The following is an 11,220-nucleotide window of genomic DNA, read 5'->3' as shown; positions in this document are numbered from 1 at the left end:
TTAATTCATGCATTGTGTCTTCATATTAACCAAGGCTTGTGGTAATCTAGGTTAAGGGACTTTGTCTTTGATGGAAGGGAGAACAATGGATTCTTTAGAAAAATCCAGACACTCCTGCATTCTTGAGTCCTCTATTCCTTCCTTCCTTCTTTCTTCTCTCTCTCTCCACATATATATGTATATATACACATATGAATGTATATATACATACACACACACACACATGCAATATACATATGCCTTCCTCTATCTATCAAGCTAGCTAGCTGTCACTGTCTTATGTTGTTTGTTGTTTATCAGTTGTACCCAACTCTGTGACCTCATTTAGGGTTTTCTTGGCAAAGATACATATCAGAGTAGGTTGTCATTTCCTTCTCCAGCTCATTTGACAGATGAGGAAACTGAGGCAAACAGGGTCAAGTGACTTGCCCAGGGTCACACAGTTAGTGACTGTCTGAGACCAGCTTTGACTCAGGAAGATGAGTCTTCCTTTCTCTAGGCCAGGGATGGCCTCAAGGCCCCATGTGGCCCTCTAGATCCTCAAATGACGCCCTTTTACGGAATCTGAACTTCACAGAATAAATCCCCTTAATAGGAGGATTTCTTCTATAAAACTTGGACTCAGTCAAAAGGCCACACCCAAGAATTTAGAAAGCCACATGTGACCTCAAGGCAGCAGGTTCCCCACCCTTGTTCTAGGCCCAGTGGTTTATCCATTGGGCCAACTAGCTGCCCTGTGTTTATTCACACACGTGTATAAGTATGTATAGGCATGTAAAAGTATATACACACACATATGCTGCACCCCCACCCAGAAAAATTAAATACTCAGATGAGGCACAGTGACTCATTCATTTGTTTTCAGCATGTCTTTCTTTCATAAGCATTCTAGTGAGAAATCTAGTAGCACAGTCTAAGTATAGTGTGTCTGCATATAACTGATTGAAACTGGTGAACTTGTAGAAGGTATTTTTATATTCTTCCCTGCTAATATGTATTCACTGAAACTTCAGACTTTAAATCACAGCATAGCCAAGTCATTTTGAGAAGCAGCTTTGCCCCACAACTTCATGCTCCTCTGCATTCTCCAGTGCAACTGAATGAAGGAATTTCAGAAATAGAGATTCCTGGAGCCACAAAGAGGAAACAACTGATTTTCTGATCTTGTGGATGAAGAACATCTAGAAAGGAAAAGTACTGAGCCATTTGGTTAGGACTAGGAATTGAACGTCCAGTTCCCAGGGAGTTCTGAAAAAAGGAAGCATTCATTTTAACCTGTAACAATACAATTTAATTCAGAAGCTTTTCCTTTGTAGCATTTCAATAAAGCCAACTAGATTTTCTACAGACAAAGGAATAGTGCCCCTTGTTTTTAGTTCATATATTTCAGATGTCCAATTATTTTAGTGGTTAAAGAATAAATGGAAAGCAATCAAAGCAATTTTCACAATACTTAATTGCAGAAACACTTTTTCTAGTAATTTAAGGTTTTCATTTGCTTTGGGAGTCCTCACACTTGTGAAGAGCAGTGAAGACATCTGGAACTTAGATCTACTGAACATTAATTATTCTTTGCAAACTAAGAAACTGGGAGCTTGACTTACTACACTTTTAAAAAAAAGCTGGTGATTTAAAAAATTTCATTCCACTTATAAAAATTCTCTTGATGATAGCAGGCAGATGTTCTTCCCTAAAGTATCCTTAACTACAAAGTTCCACCTGTCATCTCTTCTTTGCAATGTGTGCAATGACACCGTTGGGAGAGATCATAAAACACCATAGACTTCCACCCCATCAATATATAGGTGATAGCCAGATTCATGTATTCTTTGTGACAAATCTCATCCTTAAGAACTAACCAAAGTGGAATCTTGGATGGAGTCCAACTAGCTAAAGCTCAGCTCAGATAAAGTGATGCTAATTGAAAGGGGAAAAATTGGAGACCTGGCAAGAAATCCAATATTGCTCTTCATTTTGGGCCAAACATTGTCAGGCTGGTAATTTTGGGCTGCACTGTAATTCTCAGAATCCCAAGGGGAAGAATTGGTGAAAAAAAATGCTTTCTTCCTCTCCAAAAGTAACTCTAGAAAGTATCATCTAGAATTTATTCAACATGCTGAGAATATATGTCTTTGCTTTCATGAATATATTAAAAAGAAGAAATCCCTGAGTTATTTCCAGCTTTCATTCCATGTAAGCACTCATCTATCTGGAAAACCATGGCACAATAAAACTTTTTGTTTCCAATATTCTATCAGATCTCTCTAGCACCTAGAACTTCAGAAAGATACAGACACACCAATCATAATGGAAGAATATTTCCTTTTAAATTGACATTGCCCTAGCTCTACCAATCTCTGAAACTGCTGGAATCACATGCCCCAGGTGAGGGAGGGGCTAAGTCATTCCAAAGAAGAGCTTCAGGTGAGTGGGAAAGTGCAAGTCCTTAAGCAAAATGATTAGAAAGAGGACACACATAGGAAGTTGAAGATTTTGACCTCTTCCCTTTTTTCCCCGTTTGTTTCCCTACAATAAATTTCTTACACTTTGGTTTAAAAAAAAGTCGACATTTAGATAGTACCTTAAAGTTTACAAAGTTCTTGAAGCAACTACTATGTATCAGGCACTCTGCTAGGCGCTGTGTATACAAATGAAAAAACAAAACAGCACCCCTATCATTAGATTACAAGCTCCTTGAGGGCAGGGACTATCTTTTGCCTATTTTTGTAAGGCCAGCCCTTAGCACAGTGCTTAATAAATTTATTTATTGAGGACTTAGCAAGTCCTCAATAAATGTTTGTTGACTCAGGACTGACTGACCTGTTCTGTATGAAGAGGAAGAGTAGAAAGAACTTGTACACAGATAAGGAAATATAAATACAAATAAAAAGTGTTTTGGGGAAAATGAACAGATCATTAATACATAAGGAAAGGCCTCTTGAACTGAGTCTTTTTGGGGGGGTAGGGGGAGGCAATTGGGGTTAAGTGACTTGTCCAGGATCACATAGTCAAGTGTCTGAGATCTGATTTGAACTCAGGTCCTCCTGACTCCATGACAAGTGCTCTATCCACTGAGCCACCTAGCTGCCCCTGAACTGAGTCCTGAAAGGACCTGAGGATTGCAAGAAGTAAGACAGGCATGAGGGGCAGATTGTGCAAAACAAAGCACTGAAGTAGGAAATAGAATCTTACTTACAGAGAACAGCAAGTAAACCAATTTGACTAGAATATACGGTATGTGATTGGGAGCAGTATGAACTTGGTACAGAGCATAATTTTATTTTTAAACCTCTTTTTAATGTGACTATTATTTTCCCTGTGTTTCTTCAAATTCACAAATATATCTGCTACGTATTTAAAGGTCTTAATTTACATCATTATTTTATTATGTTCACATTTTGAATTCTTATTCCATTTTGTGTTTTCCATTGACTTGACTATTTTAGGTTGTCCTGAAAACAATAGAAATTATCAGTTTCTATGCTATAATCCCTCATTTTTTGCAGGCATGCTGGGATACTCCTTTGAACTTTGAAAAAGTACCTTTTTCTATGAAAAAAGAATGCAACTTTGAGGCTTTGAATTTGATTCTTTGTTTTTTCTTCCTTTGCCTAGGTTCTTACTTTGTGGATGGATATTGCCACCAAGTGGTAAAATACTGAATTACAGATATGGTGGATAATTTCTATAGCAGCAATTATGTTTGAGGGGGAAAAAAATCAATCTACCACCAAGTATTTATTAAGCACTTATTATGTGGTAGACATTGGGGATGCAAATCCAATAAATGAAATACTCTACTTTTTAAGAGCTTATGTTCTAATAGTGGAGACAATTATATATAAAAATGTACATATATACATACATATACAGCATAAAATAAATATATGTAAACATATACAAAGTAGTTAAATACAAAATAATTTGGTAGGGAAGGCACTAGCAATTGGGGGGGTGTGCAGCAAGGAAAGCTTTCATGAAGAAAATGCTGCTTAATCTACATCTTAAGGGGAAAAAAAGTTCTCTCTCTCCCTCCCTTACTCTCTCTCTCTCTCTCTCTCTCTCGGGAAGTAAGAAGGTATGGAGTGTTGTGTATGAGGAACATAAAGAAAGCCAGTGTGGCTGGTTCACAGAGTGTAAAAAAGGAAAGGAATGTCCAGTGAAACTGGAAAGATAAGTTGGTGCCAGGTTTTGTAAGGCTTTAAAGGCTAAGCAGAAATTATATTTTTATCCTGGTAGAGGAAGCCACTGAAGTTGATTGAGTAGAGGAGTCATAATATAAGATCTTCATTTAAAGAATTATTTTGGGGGCAGCTAGGTGGCGCAGTGGATAGAGCACCGGCCCTGAAGTCAGGAGGACCTGAGTTCAAATCTGACCTCAGACCAAAATTTGACACTAGCTGTGTGACTCTGGGCAAGTCACTTAACCTCAATTGCCTAATAATAATAATAATAAATGTATACCCCTGCTTTGAAAGTTACATGTTGAATTCACTATATACTTAAAATGAAAAGCAAGATGTATTTTTTAAAAAAAGAATTATTTTGGCAGCAAGGTATAGGATGAACAGGAATGGAGAAAGACTTGAGGTAAAATAACCAATAAGGATGCTATTGCACTCATCTAGGCAAAAAGGGATAAGGGCCTGAACTAAGGCAGTAGATGTGTGAATGGAGAAAAAGGGTTCGATTCTAGAGATACTATGATGTTAAGAATAACAAAGTTTGGTAACTAATCGAATATATGGGGTGAGTCCAGGATAATTATAAAATTACAAATTTATGAGACTAGAAGAATGGTAGTACCTTTGACAGAAAGAGTGAAGTTTGGGAAAAGGCAAGACTTTTTTTGGACATGTTGAATATAAGATGTTTAAGTTTAAGAAACTGGGTCTGAAAGTCATCTGCATAGTTAAATGGGAATTGATGAAGTTACCAAAAGAGTTTATAGAGATGAGAGAAAAAGGGCTAGGACGGAACCAAAGGGAATATCCAATTAAGGGCCATGATTGGATGAGCCATGATGAGCCACTAAAGGAGACTTAGAAAGAGCAGCCAGACAGGCTGAAATGAAACTAGAAAAGAGTAGGGTTATGGAAACCTAAGGAAGAGAGAGTATGAAGGAGGAGACAGTGGTCAACAGTGTCAAATACAACAGATGGGTTGAGAAGGATTAGGGCTAAAATAAGATTTGGTCTAGAGAAGGGTTGGGTTTTTTTTAAGTACATAGAGACATGGGTAAGTTTGAAGACAATAGAAAAGGAATCAATTGATACAGAGGACTGAAGATGAAAGAGAAAAGAAGGAAGGAGGGAATGGTTGATGATGAAATCTGTGGAGAAAATGTGAGAAAATAGGTAGAGTTGCAATCTCCAGATGTGGAGTGCACATGTCGAGTTGCAGTTGGCAAGGAAAAAGGCCACCTCTTTGTCAAAGACTGAGGGAAAGTAAGAGAAAATGAGAGATCATGTTGGAGACTTCCAGGTCACTTGATAAACAAGATGGAGGACTAGAAATGTTCTCTGATCCTCTCCACCTCTCAAACTTCTCCTAAACAGAAACATAAAGAAACTCCAGCTGCGCCATGATTTAGTACACCTGTAATCCAAAAGGAGGTTAAAAAAAAAAAACATGAACTGAGCAGATCAGTAAGATAGTGAAAGAAAAAGAAAATATCTTGGAGTGCAGGGATTATGCGTAATACTAGGGATATATCTCAATAACTATATCCATGAGCAACTGATTAAAGTTAACTGAACAAATGGGAAAAAGAATAAGAGGAACATAGGAATGGTATAATATAGAAAAGTAACCTTTATATATCATGTCTGTATGTAACCATCTACTGATAGCCTAGAATATTTTGTTGTTATTCAGTCATGTCCAACTCTTTGTGATTCCATTTGGGGTTTTCTTGGCAAAGATGCTAGAGTGGTTTGCCATTTTCTTCTCCAGATCATTTTACAGATAAGGAAACTGAGGCAAACAGGGTCATGTGACTTGCCCACAGTCATACAAGTAGTAAGTGTCTGAGGCCAGATTTGAATTCAGGTCTCCCTGACCCCAGGCCTAATGGTCTATCCACTGTGTCACCTAGCTGCCCTAGTCTAGAACATAATTGGTATTTATTTTGTCATTGTCTTATATTTTTGAACAATATTGATCATTTCACAGGTGTTAGAAATAAATTAAATATTTCAGTCTAATGCTTCAACTGAGGCATATTGTCTACTCCTAGGATCTTCCTTCATATTGTAAAGGAAAGAGCACACTGCACTTGTTTTTAGGATGTCTTGGTCCCAGCTTTCTCACTTACTAGTAACTTGACCAAGTCACTTCATTTCACTCAGTTTCAGATTCTCACTAGTAAAACAAGAGGGTCGAACTTATTGATCATTAAGACCTCTTTCAGCTCTAACATTCCACTATATGATAACTGCCATTATCCCCTTCAGGAACCTTCCATGTTCTCTTCCCTTACTCACATTATGACTTTTAAGTGACATTATCAAAGAATCAAAGAATCTCAGTTTGAAGAGATCTCAGAAGCCATCTTGTGCAATACTCATCTGAACAGGAATCTTGTATTCACCATTCCCAATAAACCTTTGCTTAAATTCCTCCAGTGAGGGGAAACTCAATAAGTCTCTCTTGAGACTTGAAGCAGGTTATTATACTTTTGTACAGCTCTAATTGTCAGGGAATCTTTCCTTATATCAAGCTGAAAAGTCTAATCCATCTTCCACATGACGGTATTCTAAATTCTAAAAGATAGGTGATTATATTACTTCTCCAGTTCTCTCAACCAGTCCTCACATCTCTAATCTTTACAACTTCCTAGTCACTCTCTTCTGGATACTTTCCAACTTCTCAATGTCCTAAGTAAAATGTGGTGCCTGCAACTGAATACAATACTCCGTATGTGGTCTAACCAGAGCAAAGTACAAGAGTAAAAATCACATTCGTTTTTGGGCAGTTTCCATAGCATATTGTTGATTCATTTTGAGCTTAGGGTTCACTAAAACCCCAAAACTTTTCTGCATGAAATGTTGACTAGCTGTCTTTCCCACCTTATACTTGTAAAGGTTACTGGTTTTTAACCAAAGTATAACCCTTTACATTTATTCCTATTAAATTTCACTTCATTAGATTCAGCCCAATATTGTAATTTATTTAGACCTATTTGGATCATGACTCTGTCATCCAACATGATACTCACTCTTTCTAGTCTTTCTTGTGTTATCTAAGGACTTGAAAAGCTTTCTATCTATGCCTTTATCTGAGTCATTCATAAAAATGTTAAGTCCCTAGAGGACTGAACTTAAAGACTTCCTTTCTAGTTGATGTCTACCAATTCATGTCTACTTGTTGTATCCTGTCATCTAAGCATTTCATAAATCACCTTTCTTTACTCTTATCTAGCCTCTATCTCTGTCATCTCCAAAATGAACATGGGAAACTGTCAAATATTTTGCTAAAAATTAAGTAAACTAAATATAGTGGGATGTGACGATCATTTCCTAAAGCATATCTAACCTCCAATGTCTGTCTCCATGAGCCCCTAGGAGCTGTGGAATTGTGACTATACCTGAAAAAAAGACAGTTTCTTCATCTCTCCATGCTAGAGTAAAGGGAAACTGAAATCTCATGAGAAGCTAGCTAAAGATATGCGTAAGTGTGCTGAGGTGTGATCAAGGGAATGCTGCTATTCAAAGAAAAAAAGAATGTCAGCCATGATAGTGTTAGGAGGCATGTATAGTGCTTGCAAGTCTTCTGCTTGCTCTTCTTTCACCACCTCTGTGCCCAGGTGATTTCCTTGTTTTCTGGAAACTACTAATGATGAAACTCTTTTCCCCTGTTTCTCCTCATCTTTATGGGAAGAGAATATATTTCTGCTTCATTAAAGTTTATATTTTACATTACTGTTAATTCAGTCTCAAGAAGCAAATATTAAGATAAAACTGGTCATCCATTTCATTACTGGTATGTACTTCTGATGGGGTATGGGACCTGGACCCCCAAAAAGAAAAGACTCTCAGCCTTGAACTTTCCCATAAATTTTGGGAACTCAGCCCCTGAACCCAGATCTCTGGTGTTGACCTGGGGTATCAGGCTCATCCCAGTACAATCCTTTCAACTGTCCTTTCATCATGGCCCCAAGCCAGCCCAGCCTTTCATTCTCTGCTACCTTGGGACTGCCCCAAGATACTTACCACTCCTAGATCACATCCAGATCCTCCCATAATCTTTCTGTATTAAAAATGTCAATCTTGCCCCCATTGGCAGACTCACTAGGAATCTCATCCACCCCAACCAGTGTCATAATAAACTTGCTACTTGGACTGAAAGAAGGTTTGAGTAGTTGAATTCTTTTGAGGCAGACCTGGGCCCTGTACCCTTGCATATCAGGGTTCCCAGCACCCTTATACCAGAACATATTTTGGGAGGTCCAGATCCTATACCCGTCACTTTACTTGCTCAAGACCAGTTGAGAAAGAGTTTATGGTGAGAGAGACAGAGAGAGAGAGAGAGAGAGAGAGAGAGAGAGAGAGAGAGAGAGAGAGAGAGAGAGAGAGAGAAAAGGAAAGTTTCTAATTTGCTGGGAGTTTTTACCATCTTGGGGCTCAAAATGAACTAAAGGTATTTTATTGATAAATATTATTATTACTCCTCAAAACTTGGGAAACAAACAAGTCATGTAAATCCATATCATCATGGATTCCCCTGAGCACAATGGAGTCAGCAATATTAAAAAGCAAGTGAATTAATAAGGAAAAGCTCTTTGGAGGCAGTGGACACAGGCAACTTTCATTTCTTGTTGGTCTGTTCCCTCAACTGGTTCAAGGAAATTGGTAGGGAATGGGGGTGTAATAACTAAGGGAAGTGTTTAGAAAGTCTAGCCTGAAGGGAGATTTTGGGAAAGCATAGTTCCACCCAAAAGAGGTAAGAGCCAAAGAGAGGGAATAGCTGGTTTTCTTCTGTAGCTAAATACCTTCAATCCCTAGGCAACGTTATATATATAACCATCACTCCTCTATCTCCTAGTGTAGTAACTATTAAAAACAAAAAGGAAGCTAAGTTAGTCCAGCATGACTATATGAAGTCATGTTGGCTCTTTATGATCATGGCTTCTTTTTCTTGCTTTTTATTAATATTCTCTTTAATAATGAATTCTAGAATTTTCTCAGATATCAAAGTTAAGCTCATTCAGATTCTCTGAGTCAAAATTCGGCACCCTTTCAACCTTATCATTCTATTTCCAAATGCCTAAATCTTTTCCAGACAGACTGTTGTCTAACCATGTCCCCTCTCCTCTTATATTTGGATTCAAAAAATCAATTTCACAATTACAAGATGACCTTTTTTTCTACTGAATTTTATCTTATTAGATATAGCCCAATGCGCTGGCCTGCCAACATCCTTTTGGATCCTGACTCTGTCACCCACTTTAATTATCCCTGAGTGTCATCTGCAAATCTAATGAGCATACAATCTATGCCTTAATCCAAGTTATTGATTTAAAAAATGTTAAAACAGCACAAAGCTAAGTACAAATCCCTTGAACATTCCACTGGACATCTTCTGTTATGTTGTCATTGAACCATTATTGACTACTCCCAATCCAGCCAGTCAATCAATTCTGAATCTAATGGTATTACCCACATCTCTCCATCTTCTCCACAAGTTAACATAAGATACTTTAGCAGGTGTTACTAAAATCTGGGTAAGTTGTATCTATAGCAATCTACTCCCCTACCAGTTTAGTAACCCATCCAAAAAGGAAATGAAGTTAGTCCACATGATCTGTTATCGATGAAGCCATTTTGGCTCTTTGTAACGACCATATGCCATAATTTTAATATTCATTGTTTCTTATGGTGTAGTAAGATTCAATTACATTTATGTACCACAATTTCTTTAGATGTCCATTCTGTGGATATCTGCTTTGCTTCAAGTTCTTTGCTACCACAAGTGAAGCTATGAATATTTTGGTATAAATGGGATCTTTTTATTTTTGACCTTCTTAGGGTACATGCCTAGCGTGGAATGAATTTCTGGGTCAAAGAGTCCTCCATGACCTTTGATAGACCACTGAAAATGGTCAACAATTGCATCTGCCAATTCTTTTGGTAGCCTAGGATGAAGTATGATCATATGATCCTTGAGACTTGGCTTTATCAAGGGTATGAGGTGCTTTCCTACAGTCTCTCTGAGTATTTGGGGTAAGTACCCCTTCTGGACTTTTTCTTTCTGTTGGAGACCACGGTGCTTGGACTCGAGAAAAGCTCGCATTCAAATTTCACATCTTACACTAACTTGCTATGTAACCACAGGCAAATTAGTTTACCTCTCTGAGCTTTAATTTCCTCATCTTTAAAGTGGAAATAATATCTATAGCATTTACCTCACAAAGTCATTTCAAGGATCTGATAACATATTTTCAAAACTTAAAACATTACATGTTTACTATTGGTAGTTGTAGTATTTACTATTTACTATAGTACTATTACTATTGTATTTACTAACAAGTAGACAACTAGGTAGTAGCAGGTAATGGGCAGCTGGGTGGCACAGTGAATAGAGTGCTGGGCCTGGAGTCAGGAACACAAGTTCAAATCCAGCCTCAGACACTTACTAGCCATGTGACCCTGGGCAAGTCACTTAACCCAATTTGCCTCAGTTTCCTCATCTGTAAAATGAGCTGGAGAAGGAAATGGCAAACCACTCCAGTATCTTTGCCAAGAAAACTCCAAATGGGATGACAGAGAGTCAGACGTAACTGAAACGACAACAGCCAGCAGTAGCAAGTAGCTATTGGCAGTCCCTGAGACCCAGATGAACCAGAAGCATTATTGACAAACTGGAAGGACACATCTGGAAAAGATAATAGGCCATCTTTTGGTTCCCTCCTTTATGGCACAGTGGTACTGCACGGGAGTACTGACTCTAGAATCAGAAGACCAGAGTTAAAATCATGACTCTGACACTTACTTCCTTGTGTAACCTCTCTGGGCCTCTTTTTCCTCATCTGTAAAATGAAGGGGCTGCACTTGATGGTATCTGATCTTCTTTACAGCTCTAGGTCCATGATCCTATGAGCTCTGCCCCTTGAAAAAACAGGATCAAAGAATCTTGAATCTACAGAAAGGCCTACATTCTTGAAGCAAAGGAAAATGTTGTGTATGTGTGTGTGGGGGGGGTTAAGGGCTTGTTTCTGGT

This window comes from Phascolarctos cinereus, unplaced genomic scaffold, assembly GCF_003287225.1.
Source record: "Phascolarctos cinereus isolate Bilbo 61053 unplaced genomic scaffold, phaCin_HiC Scaffold_9;HRSCAF=440, whole genome shotgun sequence".
NCBI lineage: Eukaryota > Metazoa > Chordata > Mammalia > Diprotodontia > Phascolarctidae > Phascolarctos > Phascolarctos cinereus.
Note: the sequence above shows the minus strand (reverse complement) of the source record.